This window comes from Peromyscus leucopus, chromosome 3 (genome assembly GCF_004664715.2).
Source record: "Peromyscus leucopus breed LL Stock chromosome 3, UCI_PerLeu_2.1, whole genome shotgun sequence".
Taxonomy (NCBI): domain Eukaryota; kingdom Metazoa; phylum Chordata; class Mammalia; order Rodentia; family Cricetidae; genus Peromyscus; species Peromyscus leucopus.
This window is the reverse complement of record NC_051065.1, coordinates 48,580,332-48,599,659: the sequence shown is the minus strand read 5'-3', so window position 1 is coordinate 48,599,659 and position 19,328 is coordinate 48,580,332. Positions and strand designations below refer to the sequence as shown.

The 19,328-nt window shown below is 47.7% G+C and overlaps 1 pseudogene; it reads left to right on the top strand.

Annotated features, from left to right (window-relative positions):
- LOC114701549 overlaps window positions 1–19,328 on the top strand; it is an 87,410-nt pseudogene that overhangs the window by 18,600 nt on the left and 49,482 nt on the right.

Genomic DNA, 19,328 nt, shown 5'->3' with positions numbered 1-19,328 from the left:
TGTTCCTTCGCCCACAGGGAGGGAAACAGCTGCCTCACAGCAACTCCTTCCTGTTCCAGACATACGGAAATTGGCGCTACTTCCCTAAAGTAGAATCTGATTGGCCAAACATGAGTCTTCCGGTAGAACCAATTAGCCCCGCCCTGGCGTGGGGTGGAGCCAGTGATCTCTGCCTTAAATATGGCTGCCAGCAGCCTTGAGACACAGGGCAAGATTTAGAAGGTGATTCCTTGCAAGGTAAGCTAGCTGTTCATTGTGCATGACCTGCCCTCTACCTGTGAGCGATTTCTTTAAATGCAGCTTTCATGGTGCTTAACTTTTGTGCTTCCTAGAATCCTAGTCCTAAAGTCCACTCACTGAATACTTGGACATAAACAGAAATTGAAGATTTGGGGAGATACAGCCCTTCTAAGGCTTAGTGATGCTGTTCATCCTCTGTGTGCCTCTTCTGTAAACTGAAATGGACTTCCTGTTATGATTGTTTCAGCACTGGGCTTGGATAGAGGCTTACCTTCTGCCTGGAAAGCAGAACAAAAACCAAAAACAGCACTTTCCTGAGATGTAACTTGCATACAAGATAAACTCAGCATTTAATAGGTGTACAGTTTCGTGTTTTTCATTTGTTTGTATCCATTTGTTCCACTGTCACAATTTGAGGACAATTTTCACCCTGTAAATGAAACCTGTATCCAGCGTGTCCCTCAGCCACCCAGCCTCCCAACACTCTAAGTGACCTCTCAGCTGCTTTGCCTGTGTGGACTGGCTTATTGGGGACATTTCAAATAAATTAAATCATACACTATGTGGGCTTTAAAAAGGATCCTTTAAAATGTATTTTGTTTTTATTTAGTTTAATGGCTGTACATGTGTGTGCGAGTGGGTGCCTGTGGAGTCCAGAAGTGCTGGGTCCCGCCAGAACTGGAGTTACAGGCAGTTGTGAGCCACCAGATAGGGGAGCTGGAATCCAAAGTCAGGTTCTCTGCAAAAGCACCACATGTTCTTAGCCCAGACCAGATCCCACTCCAGACTCACATTTATTTCATTTTAAATTATGTATATGTGTTTGTGTCTGTGTGGGCATGTTCTCGTGGGTGCAGGTACCCACAGAGGCCAGAGATAATTGATCCCCTGGGTGTTGGAGTTAGGTGGCTGTTAGCCCCCCTGCCTGGGTGCTGGGAACCAAATTCAGGGGACCCTCCGCGAGAACAGTATGTGTTCTTAACTGCTGAGCCACCTCTCCAGCTCCAGTATGTGGAATTCTTGACTGGATTCAATTTACTTAGCATACTGGTTCCCAGGTTCACCCATGTTGTAGCATGCACCTGTATGTCAGTCCTTGTATGGCTGAGTAATAGTCCTTTATGTGGACATACCACATTATTTATCCATTTATTAACTGATGGTCATTAGGTGTTTTTATTTATACTTTGCTTTCCGGACATTACACAGAATGCCATTCTAAACATTCTTAGAAACTATATAAGGGCATAGTTTTTGTTTTCCAGGGCATGTGATATTTCTGTTATTAATTATGTTTGTGCTTAGAGACGTGCCTGGCAGACTGTCACTGTTAATGTACTCACCCTGACTGTCCCAGAAGGTTATGAATGAAAGCTATTTCCTGCTTTGTTGCCCTTAGAAGCAGGTCCAGCTGCCCCAAAGAGCCTGACCCTAAGGGGTCCCCAGGGGGTCCTGGCAGAGCTGAGATTCTTCAGTCAGGCTTTAGAGAGGTGATGATCCCATGTAATTCTTGTTTCAGGTGTGTAAGGAACAGATATCAAAGCTCAAAGGGTGAAATGTGGGATTTGGACTAGGGAGATCTGACAGAACTCTCAGTCCTTTATTAAACATGGTGACTGATAATGGGCAAGCCTCTGACCCTTGACCTCATTTTTAAAGTGAGGTCAATGGCTCCATCTCAAAGTGGATGGACATCTGGTCCTTCAGAGGCTACTGCCAACCCCCGGGGCTGAGGCCCTGTTGTGAAACTCGTTCTCGCCTGCCGCTGCTAGTTTTCTGCTGAGGAAGACCTAGGCCCTTCTCAGAAGCTCCCCAGGGCTGAAGGAGCAGCCGGTTTTATAGAATTACCTTTGCTCTTTTGGTACCTGAGGTTGGAGCCCGGGCCTCATGAGTGCTAAGTGTGTGTCCTACCACAACTGACAAGCCCAGCCCCGGGGTGATTGTAACTGACCACTGTTCACTTGAGCTGCTCAGGTCGCAAAGTCTGCCTTGGTGTCGTCCTTATTCAGGCAGCCATGTTAATGAGACTTCATGGATGTGGCTTGTCTGACATTTGTAGGGGATGAGGTCTCACAGCAGACCTGTTCCTGGCTCCTGCAGTCTCTCCCTCCCTCTTCCACTCTGGTCCCTGAGCCGTATGTAGGTGCAGGACTTGTGTGGTAGATGGATCCCTTGGCTCTGGGCTCCGTGGGTCACCCACAGGCATGCTTACATGGAAGGGGGAAGGTCTCATGGGGCCTTAGCCCTAGAGAAAGGGACAACAAACTGGTGCTCGACACTAAGCCCCACGTGCCTTTTGCTTTGTTTTTGTTTTGTTTTGTTTTTGCACTGTTTTCCCAGCTCTCCTTGCATTTGGAGTAATCTTAAAGTATTCAGTGTCCACCTGGAGGGCCTGGTGGGAGGTAACAGATGGGATGGGGATGGAGTTGCTTCATAGAGCTGGGCGTGCTGACTTCAGTAACTAATTTTATTTTACTTTATTTTTAAAGATTGATTCATTTATTATGTACAGTGTTCTGTCTGCATGTATGCCTGCAAGCCAGAAGAGGGTACCAGATCTCATTACAGATGGTTGTGAGCCACCATGTGGTTGCTGGGAATTGAACTCAGGTCCTCTGGAAGAGCAGCCAGTGCTCTTAACTGCTGAGCCATCTCCCCAGCCCCCAGTAACTGATTTTATAAAGGTTTTTTTTTTTTTTTTTTTTTTTTAATTGTATTTATGATCACTGAAGGCTTCTAGTGGCTGGATAGCACCTATTTTCTTAGAACCTCCAATAGAGCGTTTTAACACACTTCTTAGGGTATGTGTGTATGTGGCGTGTGCATACATGTATGTATGGGTGTATACCTGTGCATATCCACAGAGGCCAAAAGGTATTAAGTGTCCTGTTGCTTTCTGCCTTATTCCTTTGAGGCAGGATCTCTCCCTGAATCTGGAGCTCACATTTTTTGAGGCTGGCAGCCATTAAGCACCAGCAATCCTCCAGTCTCCCCCAACACAGACATTAAAGATGAATTCAAGACTATGCCTGGCTTATTAAATGGGTGCTAGGACCCATTCTGGGATCCAAATTTAGGTCCTCATGGTGCAGACAATGCTTTTAACCACTGAGCCATCTTTCCTGCCAGAATCATGGTCTTGTAAAATACAATTTACTTTATACTTTATAATATTCCATTGAATACATGTATTATTTAACATTTGAGTTGTTTTTAGTTTTTCAGTTTTATAAATAATAGCTATAAACATCGTACATACATTTTCTCTGTCTTTATAATTATTTCTTAGGATGGATTTCCAAAGTATACAAATATACAATTATAGAACTATAAAAAGACAGATCCATTAAAAACTTAGTCCTTTCCCCTGGATCCCTTTAAAAAATATTTATTATTATTATTATTTAAATTATTTTTTATTTCATGTGCATTGGTGTTTTGCCTGCATGTATGTCTGTGTGGGGGTGTCAGATCCCCTGGAACTGGAGTTACGGACAGTTGTGAGCTGCCACGTGGGTGCTGGGAATTGAACCTGGGTCTTCTGGAAGAGTAATCAGTGCTCTTAACTGCTGAGCCATCTCTCCAGCCCCTATTTTATTATTTTTGATTGTGTGTGTGTGTGTGTGTGTGTGTGTGTGCGCGCGCGTGTGCGTGTGCGTGCGTGCGTGTGTGTGCGCGCGCGCACATGTGAGTTCAGGTGTGCATTGGAGCCATAGGCTTATATCCCTCCTAGAGCTGGAGTTGCAGGTGGTTGTGAGCTGTCCGTCATGAATGCTGGGACCTGAACTTGAACTGAGCCATTCTCTCCAGCCCTGTTCTCCTCCCCCGACCCCTCTGAGGCAAGCTTTCACTGTGTATCCCAAAACTCACAGAGATCCTCCTGCCTTTACCTCCTGGCACTGACACTGAAGACCCATCATGCCCTGCTCTCCCAGTTCTCTTAATGAACAAGTGTTGCACAACTCAGTGTGGTACAAAAGAAGTGTGAAAGATGAGGTTACCAATAAGAGCTAGAAAAATAGGAAAATATAATAATAAACAATAAAACAGGACAGCATAATAATGGTATGTGAACTAATTCTCTCAAATTGTCTTGCTGTATCATACCTTCTGGTGATGATGGAGGAGGGGGCAGGGCCTGTGTGATGAGAAGAAGTGAGGTGAATGATGTGGGCCCTGTGTAGGACTGGGCTGCTGTGTAAGGGCTTGAACACAAGCACGTAATATCATGACTGATGGTATCTGTGCAGCCAATGTGTCTCCTCTGTGACACAGAACACAGCGTGTTCTGCTGGACCAAGGAGTGATTCCCATCTGGTGGGATGGAGCAGGACAGCCTGAGATTTCCTCACATTACTCAGAATAGCACACATGTAAAATTTGCAATATCAGCTGCGTGTAGTGATGCACGCCTTTAATCTCAGCACTCAGGAGGCAGAGGCAGGTGGGTCTCTGTGAGTTCGAGGCCAGCCTGGTCTACATAATGAGTTCCAGGACAGGCAGAGTTATATAGTGAGACCCTGTCTTGGGAAAAACAAACAAACAAAATATTGCAAATCTTTTTCACCTATCAGTTTCATTTAATATTTAAATTAATTTACTACGCCTGACCACAGATAAGTGGAGGGACTGCTGGGCAATTTAAACTAAATTAGGACGTGATTTTTACCAGTTTGGTAACCTGCGGTATATAAATGAAACAAGAGGAAGTATATTTTTCATTTAAAAATTCGATGTGCATTTTATTTCATGTGCATGGGTGTTTTGTCTGGTGACATTGCTGATGATTCCATTGCTAATGAGAGAGGAGAATGAAACATGATTGTGTGCATGGGGGTATGTCTGTACACCACACGTGTGCCTGGTTCTCTCGGAGGCCAGAGGAGAGCATTGGAGCCTTTAGGACTGAAGTTACAGACAGCTGTGAGCCTTCGTGTGGGTGCTGGGAAGCAAATTCAGATCCTCTGGCAGAGCAGCCAGTGCTCTTAAGACACTGAGCCATCTCTCCAGCCCTGGACTGCTTTTTATTTGAAAACAAACAAAACGGAAGTTGGGGGTGAGCTCACTGTGAAGCACACCATCAGTGTACGTCAGTCCCTGGCTCAAACCCAGCACACAAAGAGAAATCCGAATTAAGACTATGGAGTCACATTTTAGTATATTGCATAGTTCATACTTTTTAATTTTACTGTTTATATGGGATCTTATGTAGCCCAGGTTAGTGTCAAGGCCGTTAGATAGCTGAGAAAATCCTTGACTTCCTGATTCTCCTGCCTCCACCTCACAAATTCTGGAATTAGCAGGTGTGCCACCAGCATCCAGCTCTGTAGCTTCTACTTTACTGATTATGACACACACTGACTTCATCAGAGCCAACACTCGTAGTTAGAGACCCCGAGGGGGACTGATAGCATGAACACTGTAACTCCGTGTTGCTGTGCAGGGAGCCCATGGAAGTACACATCTACTCTCTAACCCTCCAGGAATGGTGAGCCGGAAGGCAACCTGGAAGCGTTTCCACATTGCCAATGGAAGAGGAGAATGAAGCGTGATCTCCAAATGTTGTCAAGAGAAAAATGCCTTTCCATATTCCTAAGGTGCCTGAATACCTCTGCAGATGTAAGAAGCGTTTAGGAGAGAGAAGGCAACATCTTGACTTGCTTCTGGCCTCATCAGCACCAAGTGTGGTCCAGTTTGCATTCTTAGACTGTGCTAGCCACAGCTCCCAGGGTCTTTATCATATTTCAGACCAACAGGTATCAGCTAGGAAGATACCAGTCAGGTGGCTAAAAGAAAATTTTGTCAGTAACTGAATATTCATAGCCATGGGCAGTCTTGATGTAGCTCGAGTTACACTCCTAACCTGAAATGAGCCTTGATATTGAAGCCAGTGTGGGAATCTGCAACCCTCCATTACTATAGCAGATGCCTGAGAGAATTAAGTGTTTAAAGAGAAAAGGCTTGTTTTGCCTCAAAATAAACCTTATTGAGAGGTTACAGTCCAAGATCAATGGACAATCCTTGCACCAGGGAGGCAGAGGCAGGAGGATAGAAGTTTGAGATAAACTTCCTGTCTCAGAAACAAAACAAGAGTTGCTGAGATGATCTGAATTCGACCTCCTGGACCCTCATGGTGGAAGGAGAAGACCACTTCCCAAAAGTTGTCCTCTTACCTCCACATAAATGCTGTGCTACACACAAGGTGGTCAATCCATGGAATTGGAGGTACAGATGGTTGTAAGCCATCTCATGGGTGCTGGGAATCGAACCTGGGTCCTCTGGAAGAGCAGCCAGGGCTCTTCTCCTGAGCCATCTCTCCAGCGTCAGCTGAGACATCTCACAGCCACCTGTAATTCCAACTTCTGGGAATCGGATACCTCCAGCCTCTGTGGGCACTGGCACTCACATGCCCATACCCCCACACACACATGCATATAAGTAAAAATAAAATGAATATTTTTGTTGTTGTTGTTTTTTGAGACAGGGTTTCTCTGCGTAGCTTTGGAGCCTTTCCTGGAAGTCACTCTGTAGCCCAGGCTGGCCTCGAACTCAATGATCCGCCTGCCTCTGCCTCCCGAGTGCTGGGATTAAAGGCGTGCACCACCAACGTCCGGCTAAAATAAATCTTAAAAAAAAGAATATGTGCCAGGCGGTGGTGGCACACCCCTTTAATCACAGCACTCAGGAAGCAGAGCCAGGTGGATCTCCATGAGTTCGAGGCCAGCCTGGTCTACAGAGTGAGATCCAGGACAGGCACCAAAACTACACAGAGAAACCCTGTCTTGAACGCGCCCCCCCCCCAAAAAAAAAAGAAAGAAAGAATATGCTCGGTGATGAGATTCAGAGGCATCTTATTTAGTCATAAATGAATAATTAATGCCCAAGCAGATTATGCCTCCCTGGTCCCTGAGGAGGAAAGCGAGGCAGAAAGTCAGGCTGGGGTGAACGACAAGGATAGGGCCAGGCCCTGAAGGCTCCCCTCCCCTGGAGGTAAGGGTGCAAGCTCCTCCTTCCTCTTTGAGGTAAAATACTTCTGTTTTAATTCTTGGGCCTTTGCCAAAGAGGTGACTGTTTTATAATGAATGACTTGCCTTTTTCGTGTGCATGTGTAGTCCAGGCCCCTTACAAACAGAAAAATGGTGTGTGGGGAGTTTTAACTGGACTCTGGTATTTAGTAGGCTTGCTTAAAGGAACTGAAAGAAGAATGCTTTCAAAATGCAGCAGTGGGTTTGAGAGGTGGCTCGGCAGCCCAGAGCACTGGCCCTGCAGAGGACATAGTGTGGTCCCCAGCACCATGTGGTCGTCACACAGGCAGCTGTACCTCTCATTCTAGAGGGTCCATCCACCCCCTTCTTCTGACCTCTGTAGGCTCCAAGCATGCACAGGACACAGACATACATGCAGGCAAAACACCCAACCATATAAAAGCAAATACAGTCTTTAAAAAATTATATGGACTCTCATGTATCTATCGTCTCAAATTTTTAGAGACCATTTTAGGGCTATTAAAAGTTTTAATAACTGGAGATGGTGGTGTACTTCTGTAATCCCAGTCTGAAGCAGAGTTGCCATAAATTCTAAGTCATTCTCTCTCTCTCTCTCTCTCTCTCTCTCTCTCTCTCTCTCTCTCTCTCTCTCTCTCACACACACACACACACACACACACACACACACACACACACACACACACCCTGTTTCAAAAAAACAAAAATAGTAATAATTAAGACCATCTGGTTAATAGGAAGTTCTGCTTTTATAGGAAACAGTTGGGTGAGGAAATGTGGTATTAATATTCTTTCATTAGACCTCTTCTTGGTCAGCAGTCTGAATCACAAGGCCAAATTGCCCAGGGAGAAATGAGTCCTCAATTGTGTGAAAATCATCTAAATACTATTATTTATCATATTAGATTGCAAACCAGCCCACAGACAGTTGGTTTTGCTGCATCAGAGATGTCCCTAGGTTCACTGGAAGAGATTCCCAGTACACCACAATTTGGGAAATAGACTGTCCCAGATCTGTAAAGTGGCAGGAAGGCTTATGTGTACAGAGCACTCCCAAAGAAGACTAGACTTGTCATCTTATTGATTATTTTACTTTTTTTAAGATTGATTTTTATGAGGCCTGACAATAGTGGTGCACGCCTTTAATACCAGCACTCAGGAGGCAGAGGCAGACGGATCTCTGAGTTCAAGCCCAACCTGCTCTACAAAGTGAGTTCCAGGACAGCCAGGGCTGCACAGTAAAACCCTGTCTCGGAGGTGGAGGAGATTGATTGTTTTTATTTGTGTGTATGTGTGAGTATATGCCGTGTGTGTGCCGGTGAGAGTGGAGGCCAGGGGTGTGCCAGACCCCACGGAGCTGAAGTTACAGGGGCTGTTTGGAACTACACTCACTTCCTAGAGGAACAAGAAGTGCTCTTAACCACTAGCCATCTCTCCAGCCTGGATTTAATTTGTTGTTGTTGTTTTTCAAGACAGAGTTTCTCTGTGTAACAGTCCTGGCTATCCTGGAACTTGCTTTGTAGCCCAGGCTGGCCTCAAACTCACAGAGATCCACCTGTCTATGCCTCCCAAGTGCTGCAATTAAAGGCGTGCGCCACCACTGCCCAGCTATTTTTTTTAAATAACGTGTGGTGTGTGTGTGTGTGTGTGTGTGTGTGTGTGTGTGTGTGTGTGTGTGTGTGTGAGTGATGTGTCAGGCACATGTTCCACAGCATGACTGTAGGACTGTAGAGGTCAGAGGACAGACTGTGTGAGTTAATTTTCTCTTCTCTTACCATGTGGGTTCTGGCGAACGAACTCAGATTGTCAGGCTTGGCAGCAAGTACGTTTACCCACTGAAACATCTAGCCAGCCTATTTTAATCATCAGGGGCAAAAACAAAAACAAAAGCCCCAAATGAGAGCAACATATTCCATGCCTCTGAATCCAGGCATCCTGATGGCCCTTGCTGAATGTGGGTGTTTTCTCTACCTCTTCACTCCCAGCCTCTGCTCCCCATTCAAACTTACTCTTGTAACGTGGCACCAGAATATGCCGTCTCCTGGTCCCTGGAGCTAGGAGTTGTTACCTGATGGGAAGTGAGTTCACACTTAGTGTTGTGTGTTTGAGGCTAAAGCTGCTTGGGAGCATCTCCTGGAAGGATGGTGGTGGCTCTGCTTCCTCGGGCAGGGGATGGGGAAAGCCCTCCTGAGTGGAGAGGGCTGCGGGGACTGCCCGCAGCCCAGGCACTGCCCGGTGTGCTGCTCTAGGAAGGAGACAGAGCCTCTCAGCTCGGCGTCCTCTAGAGCATCCTGCACACAGCTTGGCATGAGCCTAAAAGAAAAAGAAGATGGAGAGCCAGCTGCCTGGCTCACATGCAAGAAGGTTGCGTGGTGGGGGGTTTGGTCTGCAGAGCCAGAGTGCAGGCTGTAGAGCGCGGGATGATGGGCGGAGATTGGCTGCTCTCCCCGCCCCCACGTCCCATGTGGCTCTCCGCCAGAAGAGGACAGAAAGGCAGTGTCTGTGGCCCAGCCACATGGAGAGGCTCCAACAGCTTCAGCTGTGTGAGTGTTATGAGAGGGACAATGAGTCCCTTCCTGTCCCCAAAGGCCTTTCAGGGCCCCCTCCACCGTGGGGTGGGCGGGCCAGAGTGCCTGGCTTCCCTGGAGCCCTGGGCTCAGGTCCACCACAGGTTCATTCCAGAATGTACAGTGCTGGGTTGCTGTAAAGTAACTGCCGGGCTCCTGGGCAGCCCATGCTCCAGCCACAGCAAGTTTGGAAGGTTCATCTGCTCCAGGCATTTTCAGCTCATGGGCGCCTCCATGCCTTCCTCCTCCTAGAAAGAATTTCCTTATACATCTCTTTATTTGTAGGTGCACGTGCTCACGTAGAGGTCAAAGGGCAACTTGTAGGGAGTGGGTTCTTCTGCCGCGTGGGTGGGTTCGTCGGGTGTGGTAGCAAGCACCTTCACCCCCTGAGCGTCTCACCTGACCAGGCAGGTCTTCCTCTTTATAATGTGTTTCACGTATTTTATGTTTTAGTTGATTGATTGATTGATTGATTGTCTTAGTCGCTGTTCTATTGCTGACACATGGGGTTTCTCTGTGTAGCCCTGGCTGTCCTGGATCTCACTCTGTAGCCCAGGCTGGCCTTGAACTCACTGAGATCCACCTGCCTCTGCTTCCCAAGTGCTGGGATTAAAGGCGTGTACCATCCCCACCCCACCCCCCTCCCACCCCCCAGGCTGTGACCAACTCTTATAAAGGAAAGCATTTGATTGGGGCCTTGCTTACAGTTTCAGAGTCTGAGTCCATGATCATCGTGGCAGGGAGTGTGGTGGTGTGTATGTATGTATGTATGTATGTATGTATGTATGTCGCCAGAGCAGTAGCTGAGAACTTTACATCCGGGATTCCCTGGCAGCAGCCAGAGAGAGAGAGAGACAGAGACAGAGACAGACAGACAGACAGACAGACAGACACTGAGCCTGGCTTGGGCTTTTGAAACCTTAAAGCCCACCCCCAAGCAACAGACTCCTCCAACAAAGCCACACCTCCTAATCCTTCCAAGCAGTCTACACTGGGAACTAAACATGCAAACATATGAGCCTCTGGGGCTCATTCTCATTCAAACCACCACAGTTATTTATTTATATATGTCTCTGGCCTTTCCCTCCTGATACCTACTATCTAGAAGCATGTCTTGGAACACAACCCTTTGATTTCTTTGGGGAGGTTCTGAGCCAGGACATTGAATGCCCACACTGTTGCCTGGCAGGTTTATTAGCCTCAAAGGGTAGAAATCTTAGAAGCCTGAGGAGATCATATGACATCATCCCCCTGGGACAGGGTTTCTGAATGGTGTCTTCTTGCTACCTCCAATTCTGGGCGGGATCTCCTCAATATAAACAGTGCGGAGTGAGGGTTGTAGACCTGCTTCCTTCTGAAGGAAGTGGCCTGTGTGACTCGCTGAGTATGTGTCCCTGTTCTCTAGGCCACCTGGAGCCTCTCTCGATGCTGACATGGTGACAGTGTGCAGGCAGACCACAGGCAGCCACAGCCAGACTGGAACTCTGAGCTACAGACTGGCCGACAAGTAAGAGCCTCCCTTTGCATGCACCCTGAAAGTGTGGGGGATGAGCAAGCTTCTGAGTCTCCTTCCTTTCTCCCTAAGAATGTAGGAATTGATTAGTTTCTCTCTCCCTTCCTCAACTAAGGGGTGTCATTTTCCCAAGCATGTCCTTGAACTGCCTTCATTTGAGGCTTGGGACAAAGTGGTCGAGGGGGTCTGTATGTTGCCGAGTGAGCATTGAGAATCTCCTTTGTGCCTTCCAGGCCAGGGCCCATTTTCCAGCTAATAGAACCACAGGTTTTTTCACTCCCCTCTGAAACCTTGAGGCCATAGTGCCCTCTTCTGACCTCCATGGACACCAGGCATACGTGTGGTACACATACACATATGCAGGCAAACACTCATGCATAAAGTAAAAATAAAACAAATACTGAATCCTGATTGTTGTTTTCAAAAAGAAATTCTGCTTGTGTGTTTGCGGTCTCACAAGCTTAACATTTATACTGTGCAACCCAGAACAGCAGCATAATTTGTGTGCCGATGATGTAACTAAGGGAGAGGGCTTTATATAAACAGCTTGTAGTCTTAGAAATGGAAAGTTATAGTAACGGGATGAATGCAGCTGCTAATTATTCATCCCTCACTGTGAACCTTAGCTGGAGTTTCTCACTCACTAGACAGTCAGATTTATATAAATTCAGAAGAATGTGTCCTTGCTTCGTGCCTGTTTACTGGGCCCACCCATCTAATTACCATGCCCAATCGTAATCTCTGCTGTGCGAGGCTGGTTTGTATTTCGAAACACTGTATTCTCGTTCTCATTAAGTGTGCTTCAGACGTTTTCTTCCTAAAGAGTTTTGGCATCTTTATGGTGCTAACCTCCCAAAGTCATATTTAGAGGTGTGCAGATCCACTCGTGTTCTAGACAGTCATCTGCAATCGTAGAAAACCTATCCACTGAGGAGCCGTTTGCCACATGGGGTTTGAGTGCTTAGCTAGCAACTGGGGCAGCTGAGGGACGAAGCTTTCATTTCTTTGGATTTAAGTTCACATCACTCCATGCCTGGTGGAGACTGGATTGGACAGTGCGTTTCTAGGCCACGTCTGAAGTCTACATCTCCACGTTGATTCACACATTCACTCAGGCAGCAGACACTTACTGACTCCTGCTCTGCCAGGATTGTTCTGGAGCGGGGAAGCAGCTCTTGACAAGACAACCCCTCTCACAGAGAGCCATTTCAGTGGGGTTTGTGCTCCAGAGAGTGTTCCCCAAGTCGTGGCTTCACACCTCAACTCCGGTCAGTGGTGGCACACGCCTTTACTCAGAGCACTCCCAAGTGGATCCCTGAGCTCGAGGCCAGCCTGGTCTACAGAGTCGGAGATAACAGGGTCAGTACCTGCTGTGCAGGCATAGGATCCTGAGAACCCGTGTAAAGAGCTACACGTGGCAGGTTACGTCCCAGCTGTGGGGATAAAGGGACAGGTGGGTCCCAAGAGCTCTGTCCAGCCAGTCCAGCCTAGTCAGTGTTTCAGGCCGTGAGAGACCCTCTCTCAAAAAACACGTGCATATAAAAATAAAATAAATCTTAAAAAAGCAAAAGAGCTTCAGAGGCCCGAGAGATGGCTCAGCAGTTAGAGGACCTGGTTCAGTCCCAGCAACCCACATGGTGGCTCACAATCTAGAACTCCACTGCCAGGGAATCCAATGCCCTCTTCTGACATCCATGGGCACCAGGCACACATGGTTAACATACATACATGCAGGCAAACACCCATACACATAAACATTAAAAATGATACAATAAGTCTTAAAAAAGCAAAACAATAGCTTCAATGTTGTGGTTGGCAATTAGTCTATAATACTTATATCTGGTTCTGGCGTCTGTCCAAGACTGGCCAAGGACAGTAATGTAAGGACCCCTCACCTTGTATTTGTCTCTCTGGCACAGGGTCGAGGCAGAAGGGCCAAAGGCTGGGGAAGCTTCTAGAAGGCAGCCACTGCCCTTGGGAAGGAGTCCCCCAAGAACCTCCCACAATCTCATGCTGGAGGCAGGAGTGGACATGCTCGGCTCCAACATGATCATCAGTGGCCCGGCTGCAGACCTTGGTGCTAAAGAGGCCAGCCGGCCTTCGAAGAAGCAGCTTGGTAGTGTCCAGAATCCCGGATCATCCACCCGAGCCCAGCCCCAGCCCTCAGCATAAAGGACAAGATATCCAAGTGGGAAGGCAAGAAGGAGCCACCTGCGCCTGAGCCTGCCAGGCAGACAGACGGCCAAGAGAACGCCTTGCCACCCTGTGGGGTAGAGAGGAGAGGCAGCGAGGTCACCAGAACTAGGAACGGAATGAGGCTCGAAGCAGAGAGCTTGGAAAATGACGGCAGAAGGACAGCAAGAAGCGTGTGTCAGGACACAGAACGGTGGCCAGGCCTGAGGCAGAGCGATGGACAGCCAGAGCCCAGCCAGCACCGCGGCTCGAGCTGAAACCAGTGACTTACGCTTCCAGAGTGACCGCCTGTCCGTGCTGAAGCAGGTCAAGAGACTGGAGAAGGCCTTGAAGGACGGCTCCGCTGGCTTGGACCCCCAGTTGCCAGGGACTTGTTACTCCCCCACTGCCTGCCCGACAAAAACAGAGGAGGACCGACCCACCCTGAGAGCCACGGAGCTGGGGGCTCCAGGTGGAGGCCCACCCCTCGGAGGGCAGGGAGCCAGGCCCGGATGTTTCCGAGGAGTGGAGAGGCCAGGAGAGTGCGTGCCGGGGCTCCAGGCAGCACCCCCCAAAGCCTTTCATCAACCCCTCCCAAGCCCCGCAGAACATTCAAACATGCCGGAGAAGGAGCAAGGATGGGAGTCCAGGGAGCCCCGGCTGTAGGAAAGAGAGAAGAAATCCTGCCTCCCTGCCCGCTCTGCCGCCCCCTCCCCCACCGCTGCCCTCCTCCCTCCCCCACCTCCGTGAGTAGAAGACCGTGGACGGGGAGGCAGAGACCCAGTGCTGACCACAGGTAGGTGCCCGCCAGAGGACTCCGCTGTCGCCTGTGTCCTTTGTACCCGCCTCTTGTCAGCCTAAGGATGTGTCCGGTGTACCTGAGGCTCTCAGTCGTCAGGTGTTCATGGTGTGGGGCAGCTCGTTGACCCACCTGGAAATGTGGGAACCTTTTGTTCTCTTCCTCTGGAGGCAGGCACAGTGGCACAGGCCTATAATACCAGCTCTTGGGAGTTTGAGGCCGGAGGGTCGTAAGTTCAAAGCCAGCTTGTACAACATAGCAAGTTCCAGGCTAGCTTGGGCAACTTAGTGAGATCCTGTCTCAGAACAACCAAATTACCTTTCAGGTGTGATAAGGGCTTGTAATTGTCACCAAAGGTTAAGTGAAGAGGTTTGTGAAGCTAGGCGTTTCCCAGTTTACCTCCCCCCCCCCTTTCAGAGTGTGTGTCTCTGTGTGTGTCTGTGTGTCTGGGTCTGTTTGTGGGATGGGTGTGGAGGCCAGAGCTGATGTCCGGTGTCTTCCTTGCTTGTTCTCCACTTATTTACTGAGGCAGAATCTTAGTTTGTCATTGACCCAGCTTGGCCCAGGGATCCTGTGTCTGTCCTTCCAGAGTGCGGGCACTACAGGTGGTCACGTGCTCTTTCTCTCTCCTGCCCCTCTCCCCCTCTCTCTGAGACAGTGTCTTCTCCCACTCCACCCCCCCAGACAGTGTCTGTGTATGTAGTCCTGGAATTCTGTCTGTAGACCAGGCTGGCCTCGAACTCACAGATGCCTCTGTCTCCCGAGTGCTGGGATTAAAGTTGTGCGCCACCACACCGAGCTGTTTTCTGTTGTTGAGACAAGGTCTTTGCAGAGGTCCCTGCAAGCTCTGCAGTCAGAGAAATGGATGTCAGAGGCAAGAAGGAAGCTCGGTCCAGCACAACTTAGCTGGTGCCGATTCAGGCTTCTCGAGTCTGACACCAGGCAGTTTATTTTAGGCATATTTAATACAGTACAATTTTGGAAAGAAGTTTCCTGGTAACAGTTATCTCAATCCCATGTGCACAATACAGTGTGAGTACATCACAACTCTTTTGCAAAGTAACTTCTTTTGCATGTGACTTCCACCTTGAAGATGGGTTCTACCTATGGCTTAAGGCTCAGGATCTGGTGTGGTCTCTGACCCACATAGTGTAGAGGTCACATCTCCCCTAGGGATGGGTCTATTGACTGAGAAACAAAGATAAAGATGCAGGGAGGGAGAGTCTGGGATAACATTCTGGGGGGCGGGCTTGGGTGAGGCGTGGCCCTACAGGTAGCAAAGGTACCAGATTATTAAGAGCATCAGCTGCCAGCCCTCTGGGTGGAAAACAGGGATACACACATCTATTGCAGCCTGTGGAGACCAGCTCCACAGTTTAGGGAAAATTGTAATAGCACATGTGAAAATTACAGACAGAAGCAAATGATATTCCAGAGTCTGTGGCCCTGCGGCCATGCCTAACGAGGTTCCCATCAGAGATTATTCACCTGGTGGGTTGACACCTTGAACATCAATTACCGTTTGCTGTTGCTCTGACAGGTCTATTGGCTACCGGCACACATCCCTTCTGTAGAAGAGACAAGCCTTCCTGCTTAACATTCCTGGTTTTCCTAGTGCTTGTCTCTGAGCTCAAAGACTTCGAGCTCTCTAGACCAAGCTGTTATAGAACTCACTCTTGTAGTTCAGGCTGGCCTTGAACTTGGGGTAATCCTGCCTTAACCTCCCAAGTGCTGAGATTACAGATGTGAACCACCATGTCTGATTACTTCATTCCCTGTTTGCCTTCTAACTTGGCTTGGCATCTTCCACATGGGTTTGACCACTCATCTTCAATCTGCTGTTGCCCAAGGCCACCAGCAGCCTCTGTCTCATTAAGTCCAATGGCCAATGTTCTGTCATTTTCTTAGATGACGTCTTTTGGTGTGGAGGACAACTGTTGTATCATCCTGTCTTGAAACATTGCCTTCATTTGGCTTCCGGCACTTCCAGGTGAGGCTTCCTCCTGGACGCTCTCAGGTCCTCCCTTCTCTCCTTCTACTGTTAGGACAGTACCCACTATCCTGACCTGTCCCTGCCCCAGCCAGGCTCGGACCAAGGGCTTTTGTCCTCTCCCTTGTCCCTCATCCCATCCTGTGCATGTCACTTGCCAAGTGTATGACTTCCCGAACTGAGATCTCAGTCTCAGCTGAGTGCAGTCATACCCTGCTGGATCTCCATGTGGCTGTCATTCCAAGCCACCACTGACCATTTCACAGTAGCCGACATCTTGTCAAATGACATCACCCTTTAGTTATTTAACCCAAGAGGTAGTCACTCGCTTTGGTTTTCTTTTTCACATGCTCCTGACTAACCCAGCAGCAAGCCCTTCAGTCCTACTTAAAAACTTGATCTTGAATCTGATTATATCACCTTAGATCCACTGCCCACCTCCCAGAACATTCCTGCCCAGTAACCAGAAGCGGTTTTCCAGAAATTGTGTCCTGCTCTGACTCAGAGTTATTTGTCAGCGAGGGCGCTTTGGGTTCAGATAACTTCATTTTTTTCTGTTCTCCCCCAAGAGGAAACAGCTTGCATATTCTAAAGTGTGTGTGTGTGTGTGTGTGTGTGTGTGTGTGTGTGTGTGTGTGAATATTTTTTAGACAGGTTCTCTCTATGTAGTCTGGGCTATTCTGGAGCTTACTATATAGATCAGGCTGGCTCCAAACTCACAGAAATCCACCTGCTTCTGCCTCCCCCAGTAGGATTAAAAGCATACATTACAGTGCTTGGGCATATATAAATTATTTATATATAAAATTCTTGTATTTTTTCTAAATATTCTCTTTATTTCTATCATATTTCACATAACCAAAATAATGCTTTAAATTAGGATTATGTATATTTGTTTCTTCCTAAGTAACTTAATATTTTTATTGCATTTTTAAAACTATTTTTAATTACGTATATCTGTGTAGGTATGTGCATGTGAGTGCAGGTATCCATTCAGGTGAGAGACATTGAATGCCCTGGAGCTGGAGCTTACAGTCAGTTGTGAGTGATAGTTGGTTGCTAAGTGAACTCAGGTTCTCTGCAAGAGCAATCTTTCTAGCTTTTTGTTGTAATTTTTGTTGTTTGTATTTTGTTTTGTTTTCCCCAGACATGATCTCGCTATGTATCTCTAGCTGTCCTGGATCTCACTCTGTAGCCCAGGCTGGCCTCGAACTCACAGAGATCCACCTGCCTCTGCCTCCCAAGTGCTGGGATTAAAGGCATGTGCCACTGCCACCCCGGCCAGGCTCACATTTTCAAATGCAAGCATAAGCAGAGCGAGCAGACTGGGAGGAGGGAGAGACTGTAAGCTCTCCAAGCCCACCCCTAGTGACATACTTCCTCCAGCAAGGCCACACCTTCTAATCCTCCCAAACACACACCAGCTGGGGACCAAGTGTTCATATGCACGAGCCTATGAGGGACATTCTCATTCTCATCACCACAGAAGGATTTACACGTGGGGAAGTTGGCTCCTGTCTTAGTGTGTGAGTGAATTCAGTTTGCTAATAGTTGAAGATTTTTGTGCCAGTGTTCCGTAATTGAGGTAGATCTACACTTGGGTGATTCGTTCACGTGTATTTACATTGTGACTGTGTCTGCACACATGTGCACGCCAAGGTACACATGTGGATGTCAGAGGACACCTTGGAGGAGTTGCTTCCCTCCTTCACCATACTGGTTCTGAGAATCAAACCCAGGTTGTTAGACATGGCAGCGAGCACTATTACCCGGGAGCTGTGTCTTTAGGCAGGATTTCATAGGCAGGGTTTCGTTATGTAGTGCACTGGAAGCACCAGGAACGTTAATCGTTCATGGTCATCTCCTCAATGGAGGAAATGTGTGCGTGTTTTCCACCCAGAAGCCTGGAAGTGGATGCTGTTAAAAAAGCAGCCAAGTGACCTTTGTTATCTGTAGGTCCAGGATGTGGGAGCCCATAGAGGTATTCCTAGTGAGATCTGAGCCTGCTTTACCCAGCAGGACTGCACAAGAGGATGATTGGGCCAGGCAGTGGTGGTGGCAACCTGGATCTCTTTTTTTTTTTTTTGTCTTTTTTTTTTTTTTTTTTTTTTTTTTTTTTTCCTCTGGCTCCCAAAAGGTGGTCAGGTAGGTCGGAGCTGGTCTCCCACGGACACCAGCCTCACCTAAATCCCCCAGAGTGTTCATCCCAGACTCTCCCTCCCTGAACCTTTATCATTGTCTTTCTCAGTCGATGGTGAATCCTTACGGGAGATGTCTCATGCACTTCATAGCCTGGTGACCTCTATGCTACGTGGGTCAGAGACCACACCAGATCCTGAGCCTTAAGCCATAGGTAGAACCCATCTTCAAGGTAGAAGTCACATGTACTTTGCAAAAGAGTTGTGATGTAGTCACACTTTAAGCTTTATTGTGTACATGGGATTGAGATAATGGTTACCAGGAAACTTTTTTTCCAAAATTGTACTGTACTTAAATATATCTAAAATAAACTGCCTGGTGTCAGACTCTAGAAGTTTGAATCAGCACCTGTTAAGTCATACTGAACCGAGTTTTCTTCTTACCTCACTTGGATCCGATCATTTCTCTGCTTGTAGGAACCTCCACAATCTAGCCCTGGCTGTCCTGGAACTCGCTCTGTAGACCACGCTGATTTCAAACTCAAGAGATTCACCTGCCTCTGCTTTCTAAGTGTTGGGTTCCTATGAGCCATTTTGTTCTGTTGTTGTTCATTTGTTTGTTAAAATTCAATTAAAAAAATTTATGTATGGGCTGGAGAGATGGCTCAGCAGTTAAGAGCACTGGCTGCTCTTCCAAAGGACCTGGGTTCAATTCCCAGCTCCCACATGGCAGCTCACAACTGTCTATAACTCCAGTTCCAGGGGATGCTACACCATCACACAGATATAAATGCCGGCAAAACATTGATGCATATAAAAATAAATTTCTAAAAAAGTATGTACATGGGTGTCTTTCCCATATGTATGTCTGTGCACCACATGCGTGCCCCATACCCACAGAATCC